At 48.1% G+C, this 27,312-nt stretch overlaps 1 protein-coding gene across 3 annotated transcripts in view; it reads left to right on the forward strand.

The window, feature by feature from the left end:
- The first annotated feature begins 5,902 nt into the window (after positions 1 to 5,902).
- The window catches only part of LOC138642143 (cullin-1), a 101,286-nt gene continuing 79,876 nt past the window's right edge, over positions 5,903 to 27,312 (forward strand). The window contains exon 1 of one of the 3 annotated variants that reach the window (XM_069730094.1): positions 5,903 to 5,987. The gene's annotated coding sequence lies outside the window, so the exon portion shown is untranslated. Of the gene's footprint in view, positions 5,988 to 22,808; positions 22,985 to 27,312 lie in introns of those variants that run through there. The other 2 variants (XM_069730095.1, XM_069730093.1) reach the window with 2 other exon arrangements.

Below are 27,312 nucleotides of genomic sequence, written 5' to 3' on the forward strand. Positions count from 1 at the left end.
CCCCAGGTCCTTACTGCCTCCGACCCTTATCGCTACTCGCGGCACAGGTCCTCACTCAGTCAGCCCTCTGGCAGGAAGCCCCTCCCTTTTCCCGGGATAACCTCCTTATACTTGCCTTACTCACCACGCCCCCACTCTGCAGGTCATGGGTTGCTTCCATCCTCAATTTCCATCCCCCCTGCAACAGGAGGTGAAGTCTCGGCAGTTCCGGACCCCATGCTTCAGCAGTACTTGCAGCCTGGTTCTCTCTTCTACACATGCGCAGTAGTATCTTACTATGTATATCACTATTTGGAAAGAGGGAATCAGTGTTTCCAGTCTGTGCATGCGCCAGTGACATCACACGTCTGCTGCAAGGAACACTGTTGTGTGTATATTGAACCGAGTACCTTATCTTAAGCATATTCAAGACCCTTTACCGCATGTACGCTGGCAATTTCGGGATAAATCTATGCACACTGTAAACATAATTGATGTGCAATGCTGTAACATCCCTGCTGCCAACACTGCATGGCTTCCCATCTCCCATCTTATTCACCACCCCGGATCATGCTGTGAGTTCTGTCCTCTGCCCGCTCCATGCTGTGAACCTCATGTTGCTGCATACTTCCTGGCTGTATGCTTAGGGCGGCAGCGCCAGTTCTCCTGAGTCTTATAGAGACAGTGTGCACACTCCTAATTTGTCCCCAGCCTATTGCCAAGGGGTATTTGGTACTTAAGGCATCTCCACCCATAGGGAGATGCCTGAGCAAACTCTCTTAGTCTGCTTTCTCCTACTGAGTTGCCAGGTCCTGTCCTGTTTCTGCTTTTGCTTCTGGGGGCTCTATACACAGGCCTGTTCCTGTATGTCTCGTTTCTGTCACCCTGGGGGCTGCAAATCCAGGCCTGTTCCTGTTTCCTTTGGTCCTGTTTCTGTCACCCTGGGGGCTGTAAACCCAGACCTGAATCCTTTTCCCTGAACTTGTTCCCATGTCCGTCCTTGTCTGTACTAGTCAGTTTCCTATACCTGTTTGTATCCTTGACTGTTGCCTTCCCTACTCAGCTGTGTGCATCCTTGTGTCTGCTCCCACATCCTGTGGCTCTGCTCCCAACTCACAACCTGCGGCTCTGCTCTGCTCCCGCTCGACTTCTTGCGGCTCTGCTCTGCCCTATCCTGCACCCTGCGGCTCTGCTCCAGCTCTGCACCCTGCGGCTCTGCTCTCGCTCTGCACCCTGCAGCTCTGCTCTGCTCCCGCTCCGCACCCTGCAGCTCTGCTCCCGCGCCGCACTCTGCGGCTCTGCTCTGCTCCGCACCCTGCAGCTCTGCTCCGCACCCTGCGGCTCTGCTCTGTTCCGCACCCAGTGGCTCTTTGTCCCTCTTGTCTGTACAGGTTCTTATCGGTTTGTTTATCCCTCTAGTCTGAACTGGTTCCTACCTGTTCCTATATCCCATTCACATCTGCTCATGCTCCTGGCTGTCCTTCCCGAACAGTTCCTATTCCTCCAGTCTGAACTAGTTCCTACCTGTTCCCTTATCCTACTCGTCCCTGCCCCACCTGAAATGGTTCCGGTTCCTCCAGTCTGAGCCGTGCCCGCATGCCTGCCAGAGTGCCAGCCATTCCCGCCTGCCTGCTAGAGTGCCAGCCGTGACCGCCTCCCTGCCAGAGTGCCAGCCATGCCCAACTGCCTGCCAGCCATGCCCGCCTGCCTGCCAGAGTGCTCACCTGTCTGCCAGAGTGCCAGCCGTGCCCATCAGTACTTGCCCGCACCTGTCATTAGTGTTCTGTCCCCCTGTGGGATCAGCTGCTACTGCCAGACACATCACTGGAGTGGTATCTGTCAGCTACCTGCCGCACAAGCCTGACCTCACCACTAGAGGCTCCAGTAAAACCCAAAGTAGCTGTTTAGTCACGCCCCTCCAGGGTAGTCTTGTTTGTGGCACAGTGGGGCCCCAATCCTCACTCGCGCCATCCAGTCTGGGCATGAGCGTTACAAATGCTTCATTTATATGAAGTATCGTTTCTCCTTGCAGAGATCGACACCCCGAAACACAGTGTCTGCAAATTGAGATTCTGGTTTGGCTATTATCCTAAGTCATGTGACAAGGCTCGTTAAAGGGTCAACATTGGCTTGTAGGATTGCTTTCTTCCAATAGGTGGCACTAGAGTTCTAGTTCTCTTCCTCTCTGAAGAGACAATGTGCATAATTAGCATATTTCCTAGAGGAGCATTTCGGCTTTAAGTCTCCTCATCTTGGCATGCTTAGCATGTCACTCTCTGCAAGGAGAAACGATACTTCTTGGATATCGGTCGGACGCCTCTCACACAGCCAAACCAGATCTCCGCTTTGCACTGATGAGGGGCAGTACCCCAAAACACAGTGTCTGCAAATTGAGATTCTGGATTGGCTATTATCCTAAGTCATGTGACAAGGCTCGTTAAAGGGTCGACATTGACTTGTAGGATTGCTACCTTCCAATAGGTGGCACTAGAGTTCTAATTCTCTTCCTCTCTGAAGAGACAATTTGCATAATATTTATATGAAAAAAGACAACCATCTATAGATTAAATCACATATACCTACTGAACAGCCGTACAACCAGCTCTTCCCTCTCCTAGTGTATCCTCACCCTCCCCCTGCAGACTGTGAGCCCTCGCGGGCAGGGTCCTCCCTCCTTATGTACTCGTGTGCCTTGTTATCTGCTCATGTTTAATGTATTTGTCTATATTTGCCCCGTATTCACATGTAAAGCGCCATGAAATAAATGGCGCTATAAAAATGTATAATAATAATAATAATAATAATAAAAAATACAGTGGGTACAGAAAGTAATGAGACCCCTTTAAATTTTTCACTCTTGGTTTCATTGAAGCCATTTGGTAAATTCAAAAAAGTTCATTTTTTCTCATTAATGTGCACTCTCCTGCACCCCATCTTGACTGAAAAAAAAAACAGAAATGTAAGTACATACACATTGCTGAACGTTTAAGACAGCTGATTAGTGCTTTGAAGCTACCTAACCAAGTAGCTATCCATAGGGTCCAGGGTCACACAAAAGACAAAGCAAGGCAAGCCCAGGGTTTTGTCCTGGTGGACAATGTTGCAAAAAGCATCTGCCATTTTTTTACACAGCGATATGTGTAAACCTGTGGGTGGCAGAGTGATGTGGGAATACTGCTGTGTGGCACACTGTTGTGGGAATACCTCTGGGTGGCACAGTGATGGGGTAAACCAGTGGGTGGCACAATGATATGTGTAAACCTGTGGGTGGCACACTGTGATGGGAATACCTGTGGGTGGCACAGTGATATGTGTGAACCTGTGGGTGGCACACTGTGATAGGAATACCTGTGGGTAGCACAGTGATATGTGTGAACCTGTGGGTGGCACAGTGATATGGGAATACTTCTGGGTGGAACAGCTATATGTATAAACCTGTGGGTGACACAGTGATATGGAAATACCTCTGGGTGGCACACTGCTATGGGAATACCTCTGGGTGGCACACTCTTATCGGAATATCTCTGGATTGCATAGTGATATGGGAATACCTTGGTGGCACAGCAATATGTGTAAACTAGTGGGTGGCACACTGTTATGGGAATACCTCTGGTTGGCAGAGTGATATGTGTAAACTCTCGGTGGCACACTTTAATGGTAATACCTCTGGGTGGCACACATATGGGACTACCTCTGTGTGGCACACTGTTAGGTGAATGTCTCTGGGTGGCACAGTGATATCTGTAAACCTCTGGGAGGCACAGTGATTTGGGAACACCTCTGGGTGGCACAGCAATATGTGTAAACCTATGGGTGGCACAGTGATATGGGAATACCGCTGGGTGTCACACTGTTGTGGGAATACCTCTGGGTGGCACAGTGATATGTGTAAACCTCTGGGTGGCACATTGTTAAGGGAATACCTCTGGGTGGCACAATGATATGGGAATACCTTTCACTGGCACACTGTTATGAGAATATCTCTGGGTGGCACAGTTATGGGAATACCTCTGGGTGGCACAGTGATATGGGAATACCTCTGGGTGGCACACGTTATTGCAATACCTCTGAGTGGCACAGGTATATGGGAATACTTCTGGGAGGCACACTGTTATGGGAATATCTCTGAGTGGCACACTGTTATGGGAACACCTCTGGGTGGCACAATGATATGGGAAAACCTCTGGGTGGCACACTTATGGGGATACCTCTGAGAGGTACACTGTTATGGAAATACCTCTGGGTGGCACAATGATATGGGAATACCTATGGGTGGCAAATGATTAATGCAATTCCTCTGGGTGGCACTTATGGGAATACCTCTGGGCGACACACTGTTATGGGAAGATCTTTGGGTGGCACACTTTATGGGAATACTTCTGCGTGGCAGTGATATGGGAATACCCCTGGGTGGCACACTGTTATGGGAATAACTGCATGGCACAGTGATATGGGAATACCTCTGGGTGGCACACATTATGGGAATACCTCTGCATGGCACAATGATATGTGAATACCCCTGGGTGTCACACTTATGGGAATACCCCTGGGTGTCACACTTATGAGAATACCTCTGGGTGGCACACGATTAACGCAATACCTCTGGGTGGCACATTTATGGGAATACTTCTGGGTGGCACACGGTTATGGGAATACCTCTGCGTGGAGCTGTGATATGGGATTACCCCTGGGTGCCACACTTATGGGAATACCTCTGGGTGGCACACTGTTATGGGAATACCTCTGCGTGGCACTATAATATGGGAATACCTCTGGGTGGCACACTGTTATGAGAATTCCTCTGAGTGGCACAATGATACAGGAATTCCTCTGGGTGGCACACTGTTATGGTGATACCTCTGGGTGGCACAGTGATATGTGTAATCCTGGGGGTAGCACACTATTAGGAGAGCATATTTAACACTTTCGTGACACGCGCCACTAGTATGCCGCATGTTGTCTGTCGGCACTTATAGCAAGTGAGGTATTCTGCTACATAAAGGTGATCTGATCACAGCCTGTATGTAGCAGTGCCAATCGGGTTGTGGCAGCTTCTAGCCTCCCATGTAGACTACTGAAGAATGCCAAAAGTAATTTTTTTTTTTAAATATTAAAAAAATATGAAAGTTTAAATTACTCTCCTTTCACCCCATTCAAAATAAAAGAATAAAAAAAAATAAAATGTAAACGCTAGGGGTGTTGGAAAATGGCACTTTTTTTTTTTTTTAACAATCTTTGGATTTTTTTCACCACTCAAAAAAAGATCCTAGACATGTTTGGTGCCTATAAACTCCTAATCACTGGAGAATCATAATGGCAGGTCGGTTTTAGCATTTGGTGAACATGGTAAAAAAAATCCCCCCCAAAAAAACCTTGTGGAATTGCACTTTTTTTTTGCAGTTTTACTCCCTCGGAATTTTGTTCTTATTGTTGAGTACATGATATGGTAAAACCAATGGTGTTGTTCAAAATTACAACTCGCCCCGCAAACAACAAGCCCTCACATGGCCGTAGTGATGGAAAAATAAAAAAGTTATGGCCGTGGGAAGAAGGGGAGAGAAAAACGAAAAAGCAAAAAAGGGCTCCGTAATGAAGGGGTTAAGGGAACGTGCAACAAATATAGCTCATTCGCATTAAAAAAAAAATCACCTACGGATTTCTCAAAAATATGTGTAGACTTCATGATTACAGCGACGCAACAGCGCTGACTAAAGTTTGAGGCGTAGAAACCTGCAGCGCTCACGGCGTCTCACACTCCCTCCCTCTCACAATTCGTACGTTCAGCAACGACTCCTCCCATAGGAACCTTTCATTCTCAGCCTATCAGGCTTCTGTTGTCAGCCATCTTTGTACACCCACGCTTACGTCACTTCCGGTACCTAGCCATGTGCTTCGGAGGCCCCGCCCTACAATACATGCCGGTCACATGACAGTGACGTCAGCGCTGTCGCTCCTCAGTCGTAGCAGCGTCACAGAGGAGACTGGAGCCACCGTGAGGCAGAATGCTGGTAAGGAGACCGCTGGGTGCGTACAGTCCGGTACCGGTGTGCTGTAGACGGGCTCCAGTCACGTGCTGCAGTATCTGACATGTAGCACTGTTGCCATAGTAGTGGTGCAGCACATACTGATGGGGACCCCTGTGTGCGGAGGATGGGGGGCTGTGTGTGCGCTCAGTGGGGATGGATAGAGGAGGTGAGTTGTATCCACTTGTTGTGTGACCTCTGCCTCCATTCTAGTGATCTGTGATCCGATTATCCCCCCTCCCCCATCTGACTTTATGGTATCTTGTTGATTAGTCATGAAATTATAGAAGACGCCATGCTTGTGCGGTGTATTAGTATACCGTGGTAAGGGGGCATCGTTATACACACGTAGCAGGACCCTGTATCTCTGATCACTAAGGCTACTTTCTCACCAGCGTCGTTCGACGCACGTCGCAATGCGTCGTTTTGAAGAAAAAACGCATCCTGCAAACTTGCCTGCAGGATGCGTTTTTTCTCCATAGACTTTCATTAGCGACGGATTGCCACACGTTGCATCCGTCGTGTGACGGATGCGACGTGTTTTTGCAGTCCGTCGGGACAAAAAAAACGTTGCTTGCAACGTTTTCCTGTCCGTCGGGTCCGCTTTTTCTGGCCACGCATGCGTGGCCGGAACTCGGCCCCCTCCTCCCCGGACCTTACAATGGGGCAGCGGATGCGTTGTAAAACTGCATCCGCTGCCCCCGTTGTGATTTTACTTCACAGCATGCGTCGGTACGTCGGCCCGACGCTAGTGTGAAAGTAGCCTAACTTGCTGCTTAGCCACTTGGCAAACTGGGCATCGAAGCTTCTCATTGGCTGGAGAGCCGCAGGTGGAGATTACTGCACACTGGCATGGTGGGATAAGGAGACGTGAAGAAGCAGTGCCCTGCCTGGACAACCTCTCATACCCCTCGCTTCCCCCGATAAACTAATAGAGCCTGTCTCGCTTCCCATGTCGGCACTCGCTCTCCCCGGGGCTCCCGTGCAGTTGTTGTGACACGTGATGGCCTGTGTCACTTTCTCCGCCTTCGGACAAACTGAACATGAAGAGGCAGTCCGGGCCAATCTGGACCCAGCCTTTATGACAGGTCTAATACCCTGAAATACATAAATATTACTGGGTATGTGAGGGCATCATACTGTCTGTGTGGGTAAGAGGGGTGGACTCGGGGGTATCATACTGTCTGTGTGGGTAAGAGGGGTAGACTGAGGGGGCATCATACTGTCTATGTGGGAAGAGGGGTGGACTCGGGGGCATCATACTGTCTGTGGGAAGAGGGGTGGACTGAGGGGACAACATACTGTCTGTGTGGGAAGAGGGGTGGACTGAGGGGGCATCATACTGTCTGTGGGAAGAGGGGTGGACTGAGGGGGCATCATACTGTGTGGAAAGAGGGGTGGACTCGGGGGTATCATACTGTCTGTGTGGGTAAGAGGGGTAGACTGAGGGGGCATCATACTGTCTGTGTGGGAAGAGGGGTGGACTCGGGGGCATCATACTGTCTGTGGGAAGAGGGGTGGACTGAGGGGGCAACATACTGTCTGTGTGGGAAGAGGGGTGGACTGAGGGGGCATCATACTGTCTGTGGGAAGAGGGGTGGACTGAGGGGGCATCATACTGTGTGGAAAGAGGGGTAGACTGAGGGGGCATCATACTGTCTGTGTGGAAAGAGGGGTAGACTGAGGGGGCATCATACTGTCTGTGGGAAGAGGGGTGGACTGAGGGGCATCATACTGTCTGTGTGGGAAGAGGGGTGGACTGAGGGGTATCATACTGTGTGTGAGGTAAGAGGGGTGGACTGAGGGGTATCATACTGTGTGTGAGGTAAGAGGGGTGGACTGAGGGGTATCATACTGTGTGTGAGGTAAGAGGGGTGGACTGAGGGGGCATCATACTGTCTGTGTGGGAAGAGGGGTGGACTGAGGAGCATCATACTGTGTGTGAGGTAAGAGGGGTAGACTGAGGAGGCATCATACTGTCTGTGTGGGAAGAGGGGTGGACTGAGGAGCATCATACTGTGTGTGAGGTAAGAGGGGTAGACTGAGGAGGCATCATACTGTATGTGTGGGTAAGAGGGGTGGACTGAGGGGGCATCATACTGTCTGTGTGGGAAGAGGGATGGAAAGAGGGGTGGACTGAGGGGGCAACATACTGTCTGTGTGGGAAGAGAGGTGGACTGAGGGGGCATCGTACATAAAAAAATTTCTATATTGCCCAATGATTAGAGATGGGCAGACCCCTGAATGTTCGGACGAACAGTTAAAAAAAAATAAAATAAAAAAGTGCTGCTACCAGAACAGTACCCGGACCTCATTCACTTAAATGGGGGCCCCGAATATCCAGTGTTTGCCATGCTGTCATGGGCATGACAGCGCGGCAAACACCGCTTCTGATTGGCAGCAAAGTCATCACCATTGGTTAGACAGCCACGGTTCCCACGCTGTGAAACGACAGCGTGAGCCTGCAGCTGTGATTGGATGCATAAAGTTTACCTCCAGTCACTGGTGTGGGCTGATGGGACTACAGCTCCTATGAGCCTACGCCTGCTGCTGCTAATAACAGCAAGAGCTGGAACGACTGATGGGAGTATTCATCAGCCGGCGTCTGCATTCTAAATAAAGAATTAAAAAATGTGATGTCCTCCCCCTCAATTTTTGACAGCCAGCCTTGCTAAAACACACAGCCAGAATAAAGTCCTTTAATTGAAAGAATGACACAGACTCCTTTAATGATTCTAAATTAAACCATACTCTCGTCATCGCCCATTTCACTGAAGCCTTTGTCTCCTATAATGAAACAAAAATAAAAAACAACAATATCCCTCACCTGTCGTTCTGTCCCATGATGTAATCCATGTCTGGGGATAAACAGTTTTCCACCTGGACAGGGCCAAGATGTGACCGTCCAGGCTGAAAACCACTGGTGAATGAGCTGCTGCGAGCACAGCCTCAGTGACTAACGGTGACGTCATTTAGGTTACCACCAGTCACTGAGGCTGCGTTTCCAGCCGGGTCCCTAAACTGTGATGACCTTGGTGAAATCCAGAGGTAAAAATTATACCTCAGATCACAGCTGCAGGCTTATGCTGCCATTTGACAGTGTGGGAACTGCGGCTGTCTAACCGGCGGTAATGATTTTACCGCTGATTTTGAAGTACAGGGTGGGTCATTTGTATGGATACACCTAAATAAAATGGGAATGGTTGGTGATGTCAACTTCCTGTTTGTGGTACAGTATATGGGAGGGGGAAACTTTTCAAGATGGGTGGTGACCATGGCGGCCATTTTGAAGTCATCCATTTTGGATTCAACTTTATTTTTTCCAATGGGAAGAGGGTCATGTGACACATCAAACTTATTGAGAATTTCACAAGAAAAACAATGGTGTGCTTGGTTTAATGTATCTTTTGTTTTTTCATGAGTTATTTACAAGTTTGACCACTTATAAAATGTGTTCTAAGAGCTGCCCATTGTGTTGGATTGTCAATGCAACCCTCTTCTCCCACTCTTAACACACTGAGAGCAACACCGCAGAAGAAATGCTAGTCTACGGGGTCAGATTCCTTGTAGTAATGCTCGGACCGGACACCCATAATGTGGTGGTGCACCATCTTGCTGGAGAAACTCAGTGAAAGTGCCATCTTCAGTGCATAAAGAGGGCAACACATCATCATGTAGCAATTTCAGATATCCAGTGGCATTGAGGTTTCCATTGATGAAGAATGGCCCCACTATCTTTGTACCCCATATACCACACCATACCATCAATTGTGGGTGTCGGGTCCGAGCATTCCTACGTGAACAGTTTCCTGGAAAGTGGCTTGGTCGTCGTGGACCAGTTGAATGGCCACCAAGGTCTCTCGATCTGACTCCCTTAGACTTTTATCTTTGGGGTCATCTGAAGGCAATTGTCTATGCTGTGAAGAACAACGGATACTGGAAGCCTGTGCCAGGATTTCTTCTGTGGTGTTGCTATCAGTGTGTCAAGAGTGGGAGAAGAGGGGTGCATTGACAATCCAACACAATGGGCAGCACTTTGAACACATTTTATAAGTGGTCATAAACTTGTAAATAACTCATGAAAGAATAAAGTTACGTTAAAACCAAGCACACCATTGTTGTTCTTGTGAAATTCTCAATAAGTTTGATGTGTCACATGACCCTCTTCCCATTGGAAAAAATAAAGTTGGATCCAAAATGGCCGACTTCAAAATGGCCACCATGGTCACCACCCATCTTGAAAAGTTTCCCCCTCCCATATACTAATGTGCCACAAACAGGAAGTTGACATCACCAACCATTCCCATTTTATTTCTGTGTATCCATGTAAATGGCCCACCCTGTAGTGTTCGCTGCGCTGTCATGCACATGGGGGCCGACCCCGAACAGTAACATGGAGTTCCTGGTGAAGTCCGTGCTCGAACAGTAGGTGTTCGGTACGGATGTCGAACTGTACTATTCGGGATCCCCCATCTCTACCAAGCCGTTTTTTGTTAGAATTGTCTTTAAAAATGTTTTAAATAAGTTTGCAGTTATGCAGAAATTGAGTTTTGGTGTAATGCCAGGTGGTGCTTAGCCAGCAGGAAGAGGAGTGTACGGCAGCGCACAAGTGACAAATTCATCATTATTTGTGACAGAAGTACTGGAGGGACATGGCAGCTGACAGATTTGCCAAATTCATTTAACTCTTAAGGCCCCGTCACACATAGCGACGCTGCAGCGATACCGACAACGATCCGGATCGCTGCAGCGTCGCTGTTTGGTCGCTGGAGAGCTGTCACACAGACCGCTCTCCAGCGACCAACGATCCCGAGGTCCCCGGTAACCAGGGTAAACATCGTGTAACTAAGCGCAGGGCCGCGCTTAGTAACCCGATGTTTACCCTGGTTACCATCGTTAAAGTAAAAAAAACAAACGCTACATACTTACCTACCGCTGTCTGTCCTCGGCGCTCTGCTTCTCTGGTCTGGCTGTGAGCACAGCGGCCAGAAAGCAGAGCGGTGACGTCACCGCTCTGCTTTCCGGCTGACCGGCGCTCACAGCCAGACCAGAGAAGCAGAGCGCCGAGGACAGACAGCGGTAGGTAAGTATGTAGCGTTTTTTTTTTTTTTTTTACTTTAACGATGGTAACCAGGGTAAACATCGGGTTACTAAGCGCGGCCCTGCGCTTAGTTACCCGATGTTTACCCTGGCTACCAGTGAAGACCTCGCTGAATCGGCGTCACACGCCGATTCAGCGATGTCAGCGGGACCTCAACGATCCAAAAATGGCCCAGGCCATTCCGACACGACCAGCGATCTCACAGCAGGGGCCTGATCACTGGTACGTGTCACACATAGCGAGATCGCTACTGAGATCGCTGTTGCGTCACAAAACTTGTGACTCAGCAGCGATCTCGCTATGTGTGACGGGGCCTTTAATTTGGTGCATTTTACTACTGTGCACTTGTCCTCAAGACTTGTACAAAATGTCAGACCTGCTTAAAGGAGCCTATACCTGTTTTGGTTAGGATCTCCTTGGACAAGAATGACTTTTTATAGTTTAAAGGGCTATTCCAATATTAACCAGTTACCACTTTTGCACCTTGCATTCTACACTAGGTTGTAATTGTTTCATTGGATTCTGTGCCCCTAGAGCAGTGGACTGAGCATCTTGTGCATATTGACCAATGCTAGTAGTGAACTGTGCACGCTGCGATCATTGACGGACTCCGCTCAGCAGAATAGTGTGAAGTGGTCTTTTACTGGAAAGGAAAGACTAGGCGCGAGATAAGAACAAAAAAAAAACCTGTACAGATGTGTAGACATTCCCATAGCTTTCCAATTTGGGAAAGGATTTTACTTTACAGGGGGGCGACAATTAGCAGTAAGTATAAAAATCAAAACCGAATACTCAGGCATCAGGAATAAAATAAGAGCTGATCACTGTTCACGACTGTGCCCGTATTTCTAAAAACCTTGGCAGATAGATCTGATTGTTTGGTTTTTGTTTTTTTTTTGTAACACAAGGGAGATTTTTGGTGTCTTTGCATTCTGCTGTGACCTCTATATACCACTTTCACAAAAGTGGACCCTCAAATGTTTCCTGTAATGTGAAGGAACAAAATCATATGGTTGTTGCCCTCCCCAGGTCCAGCTCTCTGCTATTCCTGTGTCGGTATCTGCAGTCTATCACTGAGCGACACAAGCTTCTGAGGCTCAGCGATTGGCTGCAGTGGTGAATCGGCGCTGCTCCCAGGGATGGGAGTACTAGCTATCTGATTTTGTGATTTTTCCATTACAGGGAAAGTGTGGGTTTGCTTTTCTAAAAGTGGAAAACTCCTGTAATTCCATGGTACTGCTCTGTGATAGAATATTGGGCCTTGTGTCGGTGCTGGATCAGTAGCTTGATGGAAGGCAGAGGCATTTACCTTTTCATGTGGTTACGTGGACAACTGAATTACGAGACCCTAATTGCATGAAAACTGTGCGAACTTGCTCCTAAAATGTGAGACTTCTTGGTCATGCTGAGTTCTGTCATCATAACCCAGAGTATTTTATACTGTTCATTGATATTCTGCAGACAGTGCCAGCCCTTCAGTTCATTAATTCGGGCAATCACCATTGTGTACATAGGCCTGTGCGCCGGCGACATGTTTCATCTAGTTGTGTCTGTCTTATGGGGAGCTATATTTGGCTCTTATGAGAACACCTTGTATCACTTATATAAACTGATCCTGTTCATTGAGTCTTTAAAAAGTTACTACTGTTTGTACAGTTTCTTCTCCCGGCAACAGTAGTCGGATAACCTGTGAAAGGTGACGCAAGGATTTCAGCCGGTCTGCTTGACATGCTTCTTGGGTAATAATGACGGAACCTCACTTGGGGGTTAGAGTTGGGAGCTGGCCATAAATATAACGGGGCAGACGCATGCTTAAATCCCACAATTGGTCTTTTTTGCCTAAAGTTCACTACCTTCATAACTATTCACAATGGGAGCGCCCTATATATTGAACCCATAAGTATTATGGGATGAGTGTACCATTGGATAAACAATAAATTGCTGTATTGGCGACCAGAATTCAATAAGGATCCCAAACATTTTTTTGGTACTAAAATAAATAATTTTAATAATATAGTAATGTAAAAAATCTTACAACATTACAATGAAAATAGAAAATGTGCTGACTTAAATTGAAAATGGGGACCATTTTGCCATGAAATGAACACTAAGCAGTGGCCAAAACGTTAATAATTGATTTTCAGAACATAGTAAGGTGATACACTGTATACAACTTAATGAAATTCAATCTATGTGAAGGCTTCAAACAAATGTCCGCCTATAATAAGAATGACCACTTCACAATAAGTTCACCTATATGTTAAAAGTGAGGTATTCGTAATGGGATAATAATGTGCACATTGCTAAATGAACGACTGCCTGCCTAGGCTAGTAATTGCTATCTATACCCATGACTAAATATCACTTGAATAAAGCAGTAAAGTATATTACCTATATGGCCGCATGTTAATCTCCTGGCATCCCTCGCCCCGACGCGCGTTTCGCTGTGCTTCTTCGGGATGCGTCACGTGGCATGTGCTGCAGAGCGTCCACTTTTCGAACTGAAGAATCCTGTACATAGAGAAGAAAAGGCAGCAAAAACAGAGAAAGATCAGAGCAGTATATATTTTTCTTGAGGTTTCTCCCTGAGGCTGCGGACTCTTCCTCGTCTTCTGCTATGATCTCGGACTCTACCACCCAAGAGTAATGGAATCCAGCTCAAGATAATCCTGACCAGCACTTAGTTTTTGATTATTCTTCTATTGGTAGTTCAGATGTCAATTCCATATTTTCGTACTCTGCTCCATCTGTTGGATTGACAGTCGGCATCAGTGAATAAGTGGCAGTGCATAGGGAAAGTAAGCAGCTGGTAGATGGACTGGTCTCCATGGCACGTGGTCTCCAGACCAAAGCTCTGAGAACTTCCTACTGCTTACAGCATCCCTGGCGCCTCTTCTGATGAGTAGGCTGCTGGGACGTCATTACGTGTTGGCGTAAAGCTGCCGTGACGTCATGTGTGTTACGCCACAACGTAATGATGTCACAGCAGCCTACTCATCAGAAGAGGCGCCAGGGATGTCACAGGTAGTAGGATGGTTACAGAGCTCCAGTCTGACTGCCATGGACTACTGACATAGAAAATAAGGAGGAATGCTTATAACAGAGGACATGGCCGAGATCTATAAATATTTGGGAACGTAAATGATTTTACATATATGATGTTCTAATCCATCAGTGTGATTTTGGGAATGCCCCTTGTCTGCTTCAATAGTTTTAAGTTGATATTTTATTTGCCAAAAAAAAAAAAAGAAATGTGTTTGTCACCATAGACTACAGTAAGTGTCCTATCCATGAGACACACAGAACAGTGAAGCTCAGACTTCTGAATGACGCCAAACTGTTTATTGGCCCATACTGTTCTTTATTAGAAGATGCAACCATTTAGATATTAATGTTTAGTCCTTTGTATGTTTTATGGATAAATACACTGTAAAGATCTCGTTTACCGTAACTGGCTCTCCTCTGGTCCAAGTAATCGGTTACATCAATTTGGAAAAGCCTAAAGAAACATGGCCTAAACTGAAATTGTAATATAAAATATGTATCATTGAGAATTGGTGCTCTTACAAATGAACAATTTGATGCTTTCCCGGCACTTGCCACATATGTATGTCATAAAGGGATTGGTGTTCCTGCATTATGGTGTACAGCTACATCATGTTCATCATGCGGGTACAAGCAGAGGTGTATCAAGGCTTTCTGGCACCCGGGGCAAGAATTCAGTTGGCACCACCCCCCCCCCCCCGAGCACGGGTGGCAAGAGGTGACGGTCATGCCAGAACAAGCATGTGATTTGTATACTTGTGGCCACATTCCGACTAGACGTGTCTGACCTCGCTCAGTTAATTTTCATTGAGTGAGGCCACACTTGTCAAGTCAGCACGTGACCGCATGTATGTAAATCGCCAGCATGAGAGAATCCTGACAGTGTGCAGTGTGAGAAGTCAGAAGTCTGCGGTCACATAGAATTACTGCAGACTAGTGATGAGCGAGTGTACTCGTTGCTCGGGTGATCTCCCGAGCATTTGACTGCTCGGAGATTAAGTTTTCATCTCCTCAGCAGCATGATTTACAGCTATTAGCCAGCTTGAACACATGTGGGGATTCCCTAGCAACATCCACATGTACTCAGCCTGGATAGTAGCTGTAAATCATTCAGCTGCTGCAATTAAAACAATCTCTGAACAATAAAATACTCAGAGGACACCCGGGCATGCTCGGGAAAACCTGAGCAACGAGTACACTCGCTCATCACTACTGCAAACTCATCACAAACCTGGACAACCCCTTTAATGCTCCTAACATAAATAAAAATGTGAGAATTAGTATCACAAATAACATTTACATCCAGGTACCTTATAGATGGCGTCCTCTCTGGAGCCATTCTCCTTCTTTTCTTCATCTTGTCCAGACCCTATGATGAGTTTTCTCTTCCACAGTTCGTCTCTGCAGACCTCCATCTTCTCTGTTCTTCTGCAGTAAACCTCCAGATGATGCCCTTAAAGATAGAAGTGTCATTATAATGCTCCTGAATTAAAAATACAGTGGGGCAAAAAAGTATTTAGTCAGTCAGCAATAGTGCAAGTTCCACCACTTAAAAAGATGAGAGGCGTCTGTAATTTACATCATAGGTAGACCTCAACTATGGGAGACAAACTGAGAAAAAAAAATCCAGAAAATCACATTGTCTGTTTTTTTATCATTTATTTTGCATATTATGGTGGAAAATAAGTATTTGGTCAGAAACAAAATTTAATCTCAATACTTTGTAATATATCCTTTGTTGGCAATGACAGAGGTCAAACGTTTTCTGTAAGTCTTCACAAGGTTGCCACACACTGTTGTTGGTATGTTGGCCCATTCCTCCATGCAGATCTCCTCTAGAGCAGTGATGTTTTTGGCTTTTCGCTTGGCAACACGGACTTTCAACTCCCTCCAAAGGTTTTCTATAGGGTTGAGATCTGGAGACTGGCTAGGCCACTCCAGGACCTTGAAATGCTTCTTACGAAGCCACTCCTTCGTTGCCCTGGCGGTGTGCTTTGGATCATTGTCATGTTGAAAGACCCAGCCACGTTTCATCTTCAATGCCCTTGCTGATGGAAGGAGGTTTGCACTCAAAATCTCACGATACATGGCCCCATTCATTCTTTCATGTACCCGGATCAGTCGTCCTGGCCCCTTTGCAGAGAAACAGCCCCAAAGCATGATGTTTCCACCACCATGCTTTACAGTAGGTATGGTGTTTGATGGATGCAACTCAGTATTCTTTTTCCTCCAAACACGACAAGTTGTGTTTCTACCAAACAGTTCCAGTTTGGTTTCATCAGACCATAGGACATTCTGCCAAAACTCCTCTGGATCATCCAAATGCTCTCTAGCAAAGTTCAGACGGGCCCGGACATGTACTGGCTTAAGTAGTGGGACACGTCTGGCACTGCAGGATCTGAGTCCATGGTGGCGTAGTGTGTTACTTATGGTAGGCCTTGTTACATTGGTCCCAGCTCTCTGCAGTTCATTCACTAGGTCCCCCCGCGTGGTTCTGGGATTTTTGCTCACCGTTCTTGTGATCATTCTGACCCCACGGGGTGGGATTTTGCGTGGAGCCCCAGATCGAGGGAGATTATCAGTGGTCTTGTATGGCTTCCATTTTCTAATTATTGCTCCCACTGTTGATTTCTTCACTCCAAGCTGGTTGGCTATTGCAGATTCAGTCTTCCCAGCCTGGTGCAGGGCTACAATTTTGTTTCTGGTGTCCTTTGACAGCTCTTTGGTCTTCACCATAGTGGAGTTTGGAGTCAGACTGTTTGAGGGTGTGCACAGGTGTCTTTTTATACTGATAACAAGTTTAAACAGGTGCCATTACTACAGGTAATGAGTGGAGGAAAGAGGAGACTCTTAAAGAAGAAGTTACAGGTCTGTGAGAGCCAGAAATCTTGATTGTTTGTTTCTGACCAAATACTTATTTTCCACCATAATATGCAAATAAATTGTTAAAAAAACAATGTGATTTTCTGGATTTTTTTTTCTCAGTTTGTCTCCCATAGTTGAGGTCTACCTATGATGTAAATTACAGACGCCTCTCATCTTTTTAAGTGGTGGAACTTGCACTATTGCTGACTGACTAAATACTTTTTTGCCCCACTGTATCTGCCTTACACTGAGCCCCTGAATAAATAATTGCCCCTCACTGTATTGTCTGCACAAAATATAACCCCCACACTATCCTTCTTATGGTACATGCTCTTTACACTGACCTTTCCATGCTGGGACCCCTCTTCACACTGTCCCCTCACACTGTATCCTCCCTAAAGGGCCCAGTCTCTATACTGTACCCTCTCAACGCCCACACTAATCAGTCTCTATTCTGTACCCACTCACTTTCCCCCCCCCATACTGCTTCCTTATACTAATCCTCTCCCTCCTAATACTGTCTCCTTACACTAATCCCCTCCGCATACTGTCTCCTCGCACTACTCCCCTTCCCCCTCATACTGTTTCCTCACACTATGCCCCTTCCTCCTCATACTCTTCATATATATAACCCTTCACTCTATACTGCCTGCTCACACATACCCCCAGCTCCACATATTGTGACTGCCCTTACTGTCCACATACATTTTCCCATCGCTACTCATACTGTGTCCACATACATTCCCCCCATTCACTTCCCATACTGTCTGCACCCTTCCCCCCATCCATGACCCCTATTCCCCTGTACTCTTTCCTCATACATGCCCTGCATCTCGCCCTTTGCTCCTCATTTTGTCTCCTCATAGCCCCCCACACATGAAATCCTCCATCCCCACTCCAAATCTCTACACACACATTAAATCCCCCCGTGCACGTAATCTTCGGTGTCTTCAGCTCCACTAGAGCACTTACCACTAATGTAGTTTTCTGCACCGCGGGCGAGTAACGTCTGATCACATTTATTACTTGTACACTTGTGACATGTCAGTTTTGTGTCACTATTCACTCTGTGGTTACATGTACACATTGATTCAGTGCATCCTGCCTACCTTGGAGCACATTTTCATTTCTTCCTGGTGTTTATATCCTATTTACGCCTTTTGTCACAGCTTCTGATGATCACACTATTGATATGCATCTCCATATATGTATTGATCCTGATGACTTTATACTTTGGTATATACCAATTATATTTATTACCAGAGTATTACACATTGTTATACATCTTCTTACATGTATTGATCTTGACTACTTTATATTTTGGTATATACGGTACCAATATATTACCAGAATCACTGTTTTGTTTATTAACTCTGCCGCTGGTGGTCTCATGTATTGTGTGCTGTGTAATTTGTCCTCATGTGGTACTGTGCTGTACTATTACTATACTTACCCTTCATTTTTTGTATGTGTGAGCACCTCTGTTAGTTGTGCCACCATTTCACCGATTGTCCCAATAATGTTTTAATTTTCACTTCCTGCTCATTGCCTTGACTTATATTCGGCTTTTCTCCGTTTGTTCTACTTTGTCATACCGCTGCACATAGGGCGGAGTAAAACGCAATCAAAAACATGTCAATTGCAGGTACACTGAGATTTGTGCAGATGTTCTAAGTAAATTGAAATAGATGCAGGTAAAAAACACATTTACTCCCCACATGAATATATCAGTAGTTTTGTCAAAGCCAATTAACAGGAAATACAAATATCAAATACTAATCTGCTTTATATAACATAACAAAAAGAGACAAAAAAACAGCGTCAAAAAGGTGTAAAAAAACAAAAACGCAAATAACCTCTTAGGTGCTGAATGGCACAGAAAATTGCAGCCTCAAGAACTCACCGAATACTCATGGTGGGAGCACAGCCGAGCGCGGGAGTCACATTAGTGCATCACAACGGGTGTGATATGCTAGTGACACTCTGCTCAGTGTGGGCAGAGTGCCAGGGCCCTGTGCTCCTCTCACATCAGAGAATGGGAGCACAGCTGCGGAGGAGACGGAGAAAGCGATGTCTCCATCTCCTCTGCTGCCGGCTGATAGCCCAGTGCCATGTTATACATGCACCCATACACTTATATGGGTGCGTGTGATCCGAATCAGCATGAGAAAATAAAGGCAGATGTGAGCTGCATCATAGAGTAACACTGGGCCGAGTGCTAGCCAAGTGTTCACTGGATTGCACTCGTCCGGTTATATAGCGAGCCCTAAGACTATGTGCACGCACCGCGCTGTTTGCCGCCTGCTCCATTGGCAGTCCAAACGGGTTCTGGTGCAGATTACATATCTGACTTGTCCACACAACATGCTAATAAAGTTTGTTTTATTCACAACCCTGGAAAAAACACAGCAGAACCGGTTTGCTTTCTTTGCAGCAGTTTTACACTTTTTTTTTTATTGCTTTCTATTGGTAAAAAAAAAAGCTGCAAAAATACTGAAAGAATTGAGATGCGGCAGATTTCTAACACTGCGGTTCTTGCATTCAGTCTGAGATTTGTGGAATGTTACTGTAAACAGCAACTTGTTCTTAGCATGACAAACACTGAGAACCTGCTCTCGGGCCACGTTCACACGGAGTATTTGGTCCGGTTTTGATGATTACTGTAAATGAGGTTATGTGCGTTATTATTTATATTAGTTTTTTTACCCTCTGGTTTTTCTCTTTTTGGTATGCCCTGTTTTAGATAAAGTTGCTGTTTTTGCCATTTCTGGATATTTGCCTTGGACACAACTTTGATAGTCATGTGCGGATCACATGCATTGTTACTGCATATGCACAGTGAAAACGCACTACGGGCGCATGTGAACTTTACCTGCAGATTTTCCACATCTAATTCTATAGGAAAGATCCACACACGACCTTACTGAGCTCACAAGAGAAATTAACATGTTACAGACTTCAGACACGGCCGCACTTCAGTTTGTGGTTTTTTTCCCCAAGAGCACAGTGGACACCAGATTTCTAACAATCGCACCCAATTTGCTTGAAGTAGGAGCACTGGTCAGGGGCTCTGCAAATAGCGCTTGCAGGCCATTCCAGAAACTTCTGCGTGCCCTAATAGTGCTTGACAATATTGGCCATCTGCCTACTGCGGAGAAACTGTACAGCTCATTGTGGGATTTATTTTCCCGGTTATCTTATTTGAAAATTAAAAATGTATTGTGTAAGGGCTCCTGCAGAAGTGCTGTATGGCTGGAATCAGGGTCTCTGCCCCTAGGCTGCTGTTCTTAGGTGGGTTAGTTAGACCATAAACTTGGCAGGCTGTGAATGTGATGTTACTGATTCCCCACTCCTGGCCTCGGGCTTCCTGGAAATGTCACGGTGATGATGGAGCAAACTTCACTTCTTGCTGTGCCTGGATGGACTTGGCTGCTGCAGCGATCACATGTTCATCCAGAGCGACTAGGAAGCAGCAGGGGTCGGTAAGGCGATCACCAGTCCGTGATCAATAGGGCTCTGCCCGACGGGTCACTGTTATCCTTGTCAAAATACTAGTGATCGGTAGTTCGTGAGTGAGTAGTTCAACATGAACTAATCTTCAGAGTGAACTAGTTCATCTAGTTCACCATCCTGACAGAGATTAGTTCATTATGAACTAAACAGCAAGTGGGAGGAGACAGAGAGTGATCCCTCATACAGCTCCTCACACTGAAGATCCCTGCTCTCACACTTGCTCTTTATAGCTCCTGATGCTGGAAAAGAAGGTAGTAAAACACTATACCACACATCAAATAGTAAATACAAATATAATAGTAATAATACAAACTGAAATTGTACAGTAGACAGACACAGCTCATGTGTGTATGAGAGAGTGTTTCTGTGCTGTGGTTCATGCCCCTCACCAGTCTTGGTGATAAGATCAGCCTCAATACAGAACATCTAGTTCAGCAGTTCACATAGTTCATTTAGTTCACAGGTCACATGACATGATGCATTCCCTATCAACTCCTCCCAGGATAGGGTGGAGAATTATCAGGCTGTCTAATGGAAAGATTTTCTTTGCCCCATAGCAACCAATCACAGGTCAGCTTTCTGATACTGCATTAGTGCAGTGTTCTGCCAAGTGAAATCTGAGCTGTGATTGGTTGCTATGGGCAGCTTGGTAAATCTGTAGTTCAGTGTAGTTTCCACATCTCTTCCTTTTGCCACCTACTGCAGTGGTGTGAAATGAATCCTGTCTGACTGCTCAGTGCTCAATACCAGAGACTGCAAGTGACCATAATGTGTGCAGATAATACCCTGAAGAGAAAGAGAAGCCGGGTATGGAATCATTTCACACTTAGGCTACGTTCACATTTGCGTTGTGGGCCGGCGACGCAACGCACATAAAAACGCACCAAAACGCACGCAAAAACGCATTTTGCGACGCATGCGTCCTTTTTTGCCGAAATTTGGACACAAGAAAAATGCAACTTGTTGCGTTTTCTGCGCCCGACGCTTGCGGAAAAAAAAACGCATGCGTCACACAACGCATGTCCATGCGTCCCCCATGTTAAATATAGGGGCGCATGACGCATGTGTCGCCGCTGCGTCGCCCAACGCAAACACGCAAAACACTAATGTGAACGTAGCCTTAGTGGAGATCAGAAGAAAGCAAAATGTTCCTACTGCTCAAATGTGATAAGTGTAGCTTGCGGTTCTGTGGGCAATCTGTCACGCCATTTAAATAATAATAATAATAATAAATATTTCACAAAGAAAAAAAAAAAATTACTAACTTGAATAAATAACTTTTGAATTTTTTTTCTCCAGACTGAGTACCCCTTTAATAAGAGTTTATGTCATGATCAGATGTATGAACTATTTCTGATCATTTTAACAAAACTATAACTCATCCTAGGAGCCACAGCTTCTGTGTAACGAACTAGAACTGATCCATCTCTTCTCAGCAGAATCCAGAGAAATACTGAACTAAATGAACTAATCTTTTCAGTGAACTAGTTCATGGTGAACTAATCACCAAAATGAACTAGATTTCCCATCACGACAAAATACAGTAGCCGCACGCATGCGCACTCGCCATGTGACCGCCCACCGCAGCACTTTGCTTTACCAGTTGCCCCATAGAGAAAGAATGGGGACAGTCGAGCATGCGCACTGCCGCTCCATTCCACCGGGAATACAAGTATCCCGTGTGGCTGCGGTTGGACCCCACCGATTAGAAATCAGCACATCAATTGGCGGGCCCCAATGCAGCGGGAGCTCGGGGTCTCTGCTGAGTAGTAGGCCCAGCATGACGTCATTGTGTGACGTGTGTCACTGCTAATGAAGAGTGCCAGGGATGCCGGCGCCCTACCAGTCCTGTGTAGACTATAGCCGGACATCCCCTTACCGGAGGCCAGTAATCACTATTCCGAGCTGCTTTATTACTACTGTATCCGCACATTCCCTTTAAGACCAAGCCAATGGTGACCCGACTCCCCGGGGCCTCTCCGGGTGACCCTGCCGTGTGAGGCGGAGCGCGACCGGCGTCCTCACGGTGTGGCCACAGGCAGCAGGGACACTTGTTCGCTTACTGCGTAGTTTACCAGCCGCACTGCATGTCGGGTACTCCGGAAGTGACTGGCGCTGGGCATTGTTCTGAGCCGCCGCGCAGACTGCACGCACTGCGTGCTGTTACCATGGAGTCTGGTTGTCTGGCTGGTCTGATTGGCTGCCATATGACTGTAGCCACGCCCGCAGCTGTGGCGTCGTTGAGCATCGCACATAACCAAACCACGTGTTTTCCGGGTCGTGTGCGTGACGTCATTGTGCGCTCATTCGTTTGCGGCGGGGGAGAGGCGGGCAGTGAGCGGAAGTGCGGGAGTCCGTATTGTGGGCGCTGAGTGGCTGGGTGCAGAAGAGGGAGGGACTTCCGGCTGACTGTCCGGGCTCTCCCAGGGGCTTCTCTGCGCCTGCCGCCGAAAGACAGGTGAGGGGAGCATGGCGACGGCCGGGGCGGGATTGTGCCGCTGTGGTGGCGGGGCAGCGGATGCCGTGCTCCGGCTCATTGGTGTTCGGTGTGACCGGAGCCGGTATGTGGCTGAGGTGCGCAGCGTCTTCTTACCATTGTCACTGCCCATCCGTAGCCTCCCCGGGAAGTGTACATGTGTGTACATGTGTGTACACGGTGCCGGTCAGTGCGGCAGTACATCAGCTGTCACACCGCCAGCCAGGGGCGCCCCCTACAGGTGACAGTGGGCAGCTCCCCTCCCCCCCACAGGTGGCAGTGGGCAGCCTCCCCCCCACAGGTGGCAGTGGGCAGCTCCCCTCCCCCCCACAGGTGACAGCGGGCAGCCCCCCCCCCCCCTCTCCCACAGGCGACAGCGGGCAGCCCCCCCCCCCCTCTCCCACAGGCGACAGCGGGCAGCCCCCCCCCCCACAGGCGACAGCGGGCATACCCCCCCCCTCTCCCACAGGCGACAGCGGGCAGCTCCCCCCCCCCCCCTCTCCCACAGGCGACAGCGGGCAGCCCCCCCCCCCCCCTCTCCCACAGGCGACAGCGGGCAGCCCCCCCCCCTCTCCCACAGGCGACAGCGGGCAGCCCCCCCCCCCTCTCCCACAGGCGACAGCGGGCAGCCCCCCCCCCCCCCTCCCACAGGCGAAAGCGGGCAGCCCCCCCCCCTCTCCCACAGGCGACAGCGGGCAGCCCCCCCCCCCCCTTTCCCACAGGTGACAGCGGGCAGCCCCCCCTCTCCCACAGGCGACAGCGGGCAGCCCCCCCTCTCCCACAGGCGACAGCGAGCAGGCCCCCCCCCCCCCTCTCCCACAGGCGACAGCGAGCAGGCCCCCCCCCCCCCTCTCCCACAGGCGACAGCGGGCAGCCCCCCCCCCCCCTCTCCCACAGGCGACAGCGGGCAGCCCCCCCCCCCTCCCACAGGCGACAGCGGGCAGCCCCCCCCCCCTCCCACAGGCGACAGTGGGCAGCCCCCCCCCCCTCCCCCACAGGCGACAGTGGGCAGCCCCCCCCCCCCTCCCACAGGCGACAGTGGGCAGCCCCCCCCCCCCCCCTCTCCCACAGGCGACAGTGGGCAGCCCCCCCCCCCCCCTCTCCCACAGGCGACAGTGGGCAGCCCCCCCCCCCCTCCCACAGGTGCCGGTTGCAGTACAGGTGACAGTGGGCAGCTCCCCCCCCCCCCACCCACAGGCGGCAGCGGGCAGCCCCCCTCTCCCACAGGTAAATTGGGGGCCGTTACAGAGCAGTGTTTGCTGTCTGCCCTGTGAAGCCTGTGCTGATGACGGTAAGGTCTGTCTGACCCTATAACTGGTGTAAGTCCCACCCCGGCTGACGGCTTCATAGTGATCTCCTCCAGTCGGGGTCATTAGATGCCGCTGGGTATTGGGGTCCAGGGCGCAGTAATGCCCGCTCCTCATCTGTGCTGTGATGGGCGGCAGTGACGTAAGGGAGGCTCTGGCTTCTATTAAAGCCAATTCATTGCATAAGGCAAAGTTTTGTAATCTGGCTTGTGGGTCACGTTCTCACTGAAAATATTTCTACTTGAAATGCCTGAATAGAAATAATTTCCATTCCTGCCCATTCTATTCCAGCACATAATGTAAGTAAAATCCTAGTACAGTGTCCACAAGGTCAGAGTATTAGAAATGCTTCAAGTAAGCGGCTTCACCACACTGGAGGCCGTCTGTAAATGCAAACTCCACCACTGAGACATCACATCATAGTGTTACACCGGGCCGTGTGATTACCATGTTGTGACATCACAGGACCATACATGGATGTATACAGACCGTGACATCACTGCTTATAGTGATGACACACAATTTTGTGACATTACAGTATAATAGACAAAAATGCTCCCCTGTATTGTGCCATCAGACATAGCATTGTAGTATTATTACCATAGGCTGCGATATCAACCGTCCTCCATTGCAGTATTTTCCGGCGTTTCTCTGCTTCGCTGAGCTCTACAGGTGCCATGGAAGGCATGAAAATAGCCAAATGTTGTAGTATTGCCGGCTGTCACTTCATTGGTCCAGCGCAGTTTGCTGCTTTGTCAGAAGCCATGATGTCATCATTCTTCTGTCACTGGACCGCTGAGGCCTGTGATTGGCTGCAGTGGTCAGGTGACTCTTGTTTGGCGTATAGGTACACGCGCACCTGTGTTGTGGGACCGTAAAGCTGGGTCCAGACATGGCAGGTTTCCTTGATGGCTTACAGCAGGGGTGGAGAACCTCAGGCCTGTGGGCCGGTAACGTCCCTCGATGACCTTTTATCCGGCCCCCGGGCAGATTTCTGGAGAACGCAGTGCTCGGGGCGCACATGTATTTCTTGTGGCTCTGTGAGCACGCGCACAGCGTTCACTACTGAAATCTGACGTGAGTGCAATGAAAGATCACATCCAGACACCAGTGCCCCAGCGTCAAAACTGTGGGCAGAGTTAGCATGCAATTTGTATGGCCTCCTTCCCCACAGGATGGTATAAATATCCAAATGGCCCTTGGCAGAAAGATTCCCCACCCCTGGTCTACAGTGTGCTGGCAGATCTTACTGCAAGTTTGTGTCAAAAACAGTAATGATTATTGTCTGGCACTTCTGGACCCAGGCAGAGACTGAAGCAGGTACAGGGGCCACATTTACTGGATCACTAGTTTTTGTTGGATTTGCTGAGTGAATACCATGGCCCAGCCTAGATTGATTTCTATTACATCCTCATGAATTAGATTGGACAAGCCTTTTATTCTGGGACTTAGTATTGATGACCTAGTGTTAGCATAGGCCTTTAAAGGAGTTCTCCCAGAATAGAATAAATAACTGAAGGAAATGTCAGTATAAATAAATTCCCAAGTTTACATTTAATTAACAAAAAGTTTTCTTTAGGGAGGTAAATCATTGTAGAATTCAAATGGCCGCATCTTGTTTCACTGAGGGAACCCTATCCTATAATGTTAATGGGATAGGTCCCTTGGAGCATGTGTAGTAGGAAGCTCCGTCCTCCTTCATATGTAGGAAGATCTGCTCCACTGATAATACTGGAGTAAGAAGAGGCTGTTCACACTGCCGTGGGCCCTGTCTTTCTAACTTGATACCAGGGGTACTGGAGTAAGATGAGGCTGCTCGCACTGCTGTGGGCCCTGTCTTTCTGACTTGATACCAGAGGTACTGGAGTAAGATGAGGCTGCTCACATTGCCGTTGGTCCTGTCTTTCTGACTTGATACCAGAGGTACTGGAGTAAGACGAGGCTGCTCACATTGCCATGGGCCCTGTCTTTCTGACTTGATACCAGGGCTACTGGAGTAAGATGAGGCTGCTCACACTGCCATGGGCCCTGTCTTTCTGACTTGATACCAGAGGTACTGGAGTAAGATGAGGCTGCTCGCACTGCTGTGGGCCCTGTCTTTCTAACTTGATACCAGGGGTACTGGAGTAAGATGAGGCTGCTCACACTGCTGTGGGCCCTGTCTTTCTAACTTGATACCAGGGGTACTGGAGTAAGATGAGGCTGCTCACACTGCCGTGGGCCCTGTCTTTCTAACTTGATACCAGGGGCACTGGAGTAAGATGAGGCTGTTCGCACTGCTGTGGGCCCTGTCTTTCTAACTTGATACCAGGGGTACTGGAGTAAGATGAGGCTGCTCACACTGCCGTGGGCCCTGTCTTTCTAACTTGATACCAGGGGTACTGGAGTAAGATGAGGCTGCTCACACTGCCGTGGGCCCTGTCTTTCTAACTTGATACCAGGGGTACTGGAGTAAGATGAGGCTGCTCACACTGCTGTGGGCCCTGTCTTTCTAACTTGATACCAGGGGTACTGGAGTAAGATGAGGCTGCTCACACTGCCGTGGGCCCTGTCTTTCTGACTTGATACCAGAGGTACTGGAGTAAGATGAGGCTGCTCACGCTGCCGTGGGCCCTGTCTTTCTAACTTGATACCAGGGGTACTGGAGTAAGATGAGGCTGCTCACACTGCTGTGTGCCCTGTCTTTCTAACTTGATACCAGGGGTACTGGAGTAAGATGAGGCTGCTCACACTGCTGTGTGCCTTATTTTTCTAACCGGATACTGGAGATATCAAGGGTGTTAGGGTAAGAAGCTGCTCACACTGCTTTGTACCTGATATAGAAGGGTTAAGTCAGCAACAACATGTTCTGGGTACATGGTAAACAAAGTATGACCCTGGATAATGGTGGGGGCTACATGAGTTACATTTGTTGTAAATGGTATAACATTTTGCTTTGTGTTTCAGTATATGGGATAAGTGACTTGCTCAGAACATGTGTGCAGTTTCCCTTTTCTCCAAGCA

The sequence above is a fragment of the Ranitomeya imitator genome, chromosome 6 (assembly GCF_032444005.1).
Source record: "Ranitomeya imitator isolate aRanImi1 chromosome 6, aRanImi1.pri, whole genome shotgun sequence".
NCBI classification, from domain to species: domain Eukaryota; kingdom Metazoa; phylum Chordata; class Amphibia; order Anura; family Dendrobatidae; genus Ranitomeya; species Ranitomeya imitator.